A 6,426-nucleotide genomic window follows, 5' to 3' on the forward strand; every position below is an offset into this window, starting at 1 on the left:
AGATCTCTCAAAACAGCAAATTGAGATGCTTATGGCAAAAACTACAAGAAAGGATTTCCTTCAGCAACATTCATATGAGTTATATTACTCAATACAATAGCAACTCATTCAAAAACAATTGTTAGCATCGTGAATTTTGCTACAAAAACGATACGAGACTACGTAATGTTATGGCAATTGGATTTTGTGATTCTAAGGGAGTACGGTGCAATCTTTCTCAAAAAATATTAGACGAATTTTCCTCTACTTCGATTTGCCGTTATGTGTTGTCGCAATTGACGTGTGTTAGAGGGATTGTCAAGAGAATCGGCTCAGGTATGTTAAGGCTATCCCTTCTTTCTTAGTGGAATGATCCATATGATACAAACGAAACGAGCAAATTCACAACTTTCATAAATGACTCTATTCATAGAAATACTAGAGTTTCCTATGTTCTTGATTCCCCATATGTCTTATTATTCTATCGTCTGTTCATGAGTCTCAGAAAATACGTAAGTTGATAAAGTTTATTTCTTGATATTATTTAAAGGCATAATGGTTTTATGACACTCCGGGAGATTTTATTGACGTACTTCTCATGCATTGCAATTATTTATACATGTACATTGACCCATGATCAGATGGCATTATATACGCGTATATATGTATATAATATGTATATGGTATATGGGAAAATGTTACGGCGTTATATACGCACCACCACCTGATCAACTGGTATAAGTTTATGATTTGCCCACAGTGGCGGAGATGATATGATGTGTTGCCCTCAGAGGCTTGATGATGTTATGAACTCATATACCTAGACATGGTATGATATTTATACGCATATGCATGACATTGTAAATATTAATGATTCACAGAGTTATTCAGACATACATGTCGAGTCTTTTACTCCATGTTTTTTCATGTCTATTGTTTACTGATTTTCATTTCTTACATACTCGGTACATTATTTATACTGACGTCCCTTTTGCCTGGAGACGCTGCCTTTCATGCCCACGGGTCCCGATAGATAGGTCGAGAGTCCTCCCAGTAGGCTATCAGCTCAGCGAAAAATGTTGGTGCGCTCCATTTGCTCCGGAGTTGCTATTTGTCAGTATGATTAAGACATGTGTTGATTGGTATGGCATGGCTCTGTCCTGACCTTTATGACATTTATGTATCCTTAGAGGCTTGTAGACATATATCGTGTACGTGAAAGATTGTACGGCTTTATTGGCCCATGTTCAGTGTAATTTTGGTCTTATAGGCCCTATGTCACATGTATAAGTTTTTATGTCATATTGGGTCATCTTATATTGAGTATTCCCTTATTTTTATTCTGGTTAGCCATGACGCCCCGTTTGGCCCATTTTCCAATGATAGTACGTTAAGAAAAATATGTTACGTTAGTATTGGGTGCCCGTCGCAACTCTTCGGTTTGGGTCGTGACAAAAGTTGTATCATAGCAATTCTGTCCTAGGGAGTCTATAGGTCGTGTCTACTAGAGTCTTGTTTATGGGTGTGTTGTACACCGCACTTATAAGCAGGAGGCTAGAGGGCATTTAGGATTGTCACTCTTTACTCTTACTCTATAATCATGTGGTAGAGCTCAGTTGTAAGATCTCAATTTGCTAAACTCTATCTTATTCATAATATGACGATGCCTACATCCAGAAAGACAGTTTGTAAGACATTGAATGTGGTCGTGGAAGAGTGGAGTCAGAGGAACTCGATTTCACATCATGCTTATGATGAATAAATGTAAGGTCCTTAGTAGATCATGTGGGTACTAAGATGTGTAAACTTCTTGATAAGGATCCCTAAGACAAAAATGTCTATTCACTCTTATGGTAAAAAGAAATAAGAGAATCAGAAGGTAGATACATGTTTCAGGAAGTAAAATAAGCAAGATAAAAAAAGGGTATGAGCTACCCAGCTAATGAAGATTATCGTAGAGGAATATAAGCCTTCTAAGTTACCTTCAACAATAACAGAGGTATGTACAATTGGCCACATCCACCTCATTTATTCCCTATGGGTGCTAACAGAAGTAGTATAAGAGAAGGCAGGATATCAGGATCCAACTAGGGTTAGGGTAACCCAAAATGGTGGATGGATTGTTAGCGTTAGCTGACATTTCCGAAGGATATTGCAAATGTGCTAATAGATCAACTTGTGAGACACACAGATGGTGCACTCTAAAATAGAACAACTAGATACGAGTACTACAAAGATAGGCACTGGAAGTCTGGAAGGGATAAATATTATCTTAGTGTGACTTCTGTCCCTAGTAGAGAAAGAATGTTAGGCAACCCGAAGAGCCAGTAGATGGATCAAGTGGAGCTAAATGCAAAAGAATATCTTGTTCGAGTTTTCAGAATAAAGCAATAGACATAAATGTTAGCGGGAAATAACAAGAGTCTATAGTTAAGTGAAGGAAAAGACGAGAGGTGACAGGCCTTGAGACAACAAAATAGTATAGGCCATTAAGTCATATTCTCATTACAAGAAATACGTTCGTGACTCTAACGTGATTACCAAAAGGAAAAACAATTAGACCCCAGAGTAATAAGAAATCAGCATGGACTGATGAACAAGATAAACTAAATATGAACTAGGGACTGAGTAATAGTCGGCATTATGAGAATTTCAGAGATTGCATCCCGGCGATAATAGAATGGACAACAGAAGAAGATTCACGTGAAATTCAGAGAATGGTCATTCAGGAAGGCGCTTCCCTAAAGCAAGCAATGTGAGCAAAGTTAAGCTTAACGGACTGTATGTGCCAGTTATACTAAGTGTTACCCTCGCGAGTAAGGAATTTCGTTATCCTTGGTACAAAAGGATTACCGCGAGGCCAGTAAGGATCATCGATGATGTGGAAAGACGCCAAAGATGAAGAGTTAAAACATCTATACGTAGATCGTCGTAGCTCCAATTCTTAGTACTCCCCTAAAGGGGGGAATATGGAGTGATGTGGCACGATGTCATAATTAAATGGTTCTAGTAACTATGGAATGGTAAAGGAAGAATACGATAAAAATGAGAAAGGGATGAGATTGCACTCATTCAAATCCTACAGATATGCTATGATTCCAGAACATTATGCAAACAAGACGTCAAGGAGAGGAAGTAAGGGTTCCTGCCCGAGATGTTATTGATAAATAAGGAGCAAGTGCGAGACGTAAGTTAAGACAAAGGAAATAACCCAAGATAGATTACGCGGAATATTGATATGAGAATGAGCCAACAAATAGTTAGCAGTTGATTCAGGAAGAGCTTAGTATGGCGAGACAAGAGGATACAGACAAATCAGCAGATCATGCAAGATAAACATAGTGAACCACAACATGGGGAATTCATCCTCGCAGATATGACATCGTGATCCTTGATATATATTCATATAAGAGTTGGGGCACTTAAAGGTAAACAAAAAAAGAGAATGCCACTGGGAAGACAGTCAAAATATAAGCTCTGAAGCAACCCTACAAGTACAAGGGCGTGGAGGTAATTAACTACGGATAATCATAGGCGGGGAAGAACATTAAAAATTCCATCAAGTATACGATGTGATAAGGTTGTAACTTTACAAGAGCCAGAAGGTCTCCCTAAATACTACAACGTAAGACTAGCTGAGGAAATAAGGAAGAAGGCTTCAACCTAAGTAGAGTGACCAAAAGAGGAAATGGTCTTGTAACAACAGTCTCACAACAACATTGTATACACTCCATAAGGAAGTGGCACCTAGCGTGTCTAATGAGCGGGAAATGAAACCAAAAGTAATATTCAAGACCGTATGAATTGATCAAATTCCGACATGCATGGTAACTAAGATAAGCTAAGTATGCACGCAACAAGGGGCCAGAAAGACCGGGAAAAGTAATTGCTTATGTTTAAAGAAAGCTAAGACGAACGAAAGGAATTATTCGATCAATAATCCAGAGTTAGTTACGTTATGAACGCACTCAAGATTTCAGAGTATTATCCATGCAACATGTATGTTGACAATCATACAGCTGTAGAAGACTCTGGTATAAGTTAAAAGAATTGAGTACATGTCATAGACAAGGGATTGAATTGTTAGATGATGGTATCACGGATATTCCATAGCGTCTATGAAAGGCTAAAGTAATAACTCATACCATGATCCACAGATCGGAAGATAGCTTAAGCCTATATAAAGGTTGATCAGAGCGAAGAGGAAACTAAAAAGTTACACCAACTAAGTAAATCAGGAGTCTGATTATTGGACCTAGAAAATTATAGACCTCGCGATTAAGAACATTGCAGGATCACTCTTAAATATCAGAGGTACAAGAGAGATAGTACAATAGCCATATTCTATAACGGCTCTACGATAAAGCCAGTCAAAAGAGTACCAGCCTTATAAGAAGTCAGTATGAAGCTCTCAACGGATTGTGTATGCACCAGAGGTGCAAGTATTATGATAGAGCTTCAAGTTGTGGATGTGAATTATACCTATGTGGAAGGGAGGTCATATAATAGATTGAAGATGTGAGGCGAGATTTTAAGGTAAGTAAGGTAAAGGTGAACAACGTACGAGATACTCAAATGCAGAAGGTTGTGAATAGTCCATACTTCATATAGAAGGCCAGAAGCGTTGAGACTCAGTATCCAGGAATGATAACGGTATCATTAGTGGCATATCTTCCAACCTTTGGTTTCTAAGTATCAAGAGGTCTAATTTAGAGAGTAAAGAAGAGTTAGAGACGATGTGATGTCTCGCTTGAGGTTCCAGAATGACATAAGGAAATCTATGGTGCAAGCAAGTTGAAGGAAGGTTGCGAGTAGTATAAATGAATATGTGTAAGTCGCAAGCTAAAGTATGGTAGAGCGACAAGGCTTTAGGAAGCCAGGTCTAAGGATAAGAAAAGGCAAGTAAGAAGGTGACGAGAATGGATAAGTCCTCAGGATTAAGCCCATGAAAACAAGAGAGCGGATGGTTTGTCTAAGTTATAGTAAATTCAGTATAGCCTGAATGAACTCAAAGGAGTCTAAGGCTAGTAACATTTAGAAGATATGGAATGTTGCACTGGTAGTAGAATGAGGGTGTAATTGTGATAGATAAAGGATGACGTTTGGGCCTTCGATTGAGTAATGATTTGATTTCATGAATTGTACAGGATTAAAATACCCACGTAAGGTGAATAACATTGGGATGCTATGAAATACAGTTATGAAAGCATGGTATCGCCCTAGGTGGATCAGTCTGATCATTTCAGATGTTCCCCGATGAGACGTGAGCCTTAGTGATTACATAAAAGGTCAAGTTATCAATGGTAGATTATAGATCAATATTGAGGTGAATCAACAATGGATGGATAAAAGTTACAAAGTATGAGATGAGAATAGGCCATCACTCTTAAGATGAACAGTGATGAAGAAGCATTAAAGGACTTAGATTTATACATATAGGATAAGCAACGAAAGTAACTCGGAGTTTGGTAGCAGACCTCAATAACGATAAATCAAAGTAAGAGTTATGGTACAGTATAACCTACCTAGATATAGTAAAGTCATACGAATGAATAACTGGGTCTATGAAATAAGATATAGCAATATTCGTAAGTTCAACAAAGTACCAAGTAGAGAACTTCAGTGTACTTATAGATGCCCAGAGGGACATCTTATCAAGCTTTGTATATGTTTACAAGTGAGGCCTAGAAATTGGCTAAAAACTGGAGGAAAAAGCTGGAGGGAAGAGTCACATAGGCACCCATACAAGGAAAAAGTGGTACAGGCTGTATGATAGGAGGTAACAACAGTTACAAGATTGAATGGATTCCGACCACGAGTCATGTTGTATGAAAGAGGCCTAAAGGGGCGAATGCCCTGGCCTTTGGACTTATTCGCAGAACAGTTGCCTAGATGGCAAGGAGAGTACTAAAGTATTCGCAAGAGCTATAGGTTATGATAATGATAAGTGCATCAGTCAACATTCGAGGACGAATGTTCCAAAGGGGGGAATGATGTTATATTCCGTATTTTCGTATGTTAAAGTTTCGTCGTAAGTTAATCGACGTAAGTTCGGGAATGAGATTATTTTGAGATTTTAAGCATTATGCTATTTCAAACAAGTGATGAGTAAATTCGTGAAGGAGAGAGAGTAAGCAAGTCGAAGAAATTGAGTTTCATCAAAGTTTGGCAATTTGGGATAAAATACGGTCCAAGCTATAATACCCTATATTTATGGACTAGTGCCATACAAGGTACAACATAATCATGATAGTAAGGTGTATAAGGTATGTTAAAAGTGAGTAGAATTTTAAGTAATTTGAGATAATTCTTAATTATGTGGATAATTGGGTAATTAAAGATTTTTAGTGGGAGATTAATTAAAAATCCTTGAATAAATAGAACCCCACGTGGCAGAAAGCCACCTCAAACCTTATGACTCTTAAGTCATAGGTCTTATATGGCAAG

Source organism: Nicotiana tabacum, chromosome 23, assembly GCF_000715075.1.
Source record: "Nicotiana tabacum cultivar K326 chromosome 23, ASM71507v2, whole genome shotgun sequence".
Classification (NCBI taxonomy): Eukaryota; Viridiplantae; Streptophyta; class Magnoliopsida; order Solanales; family Solanaceae; genus Nicotiana; species Nicotiana tabacum.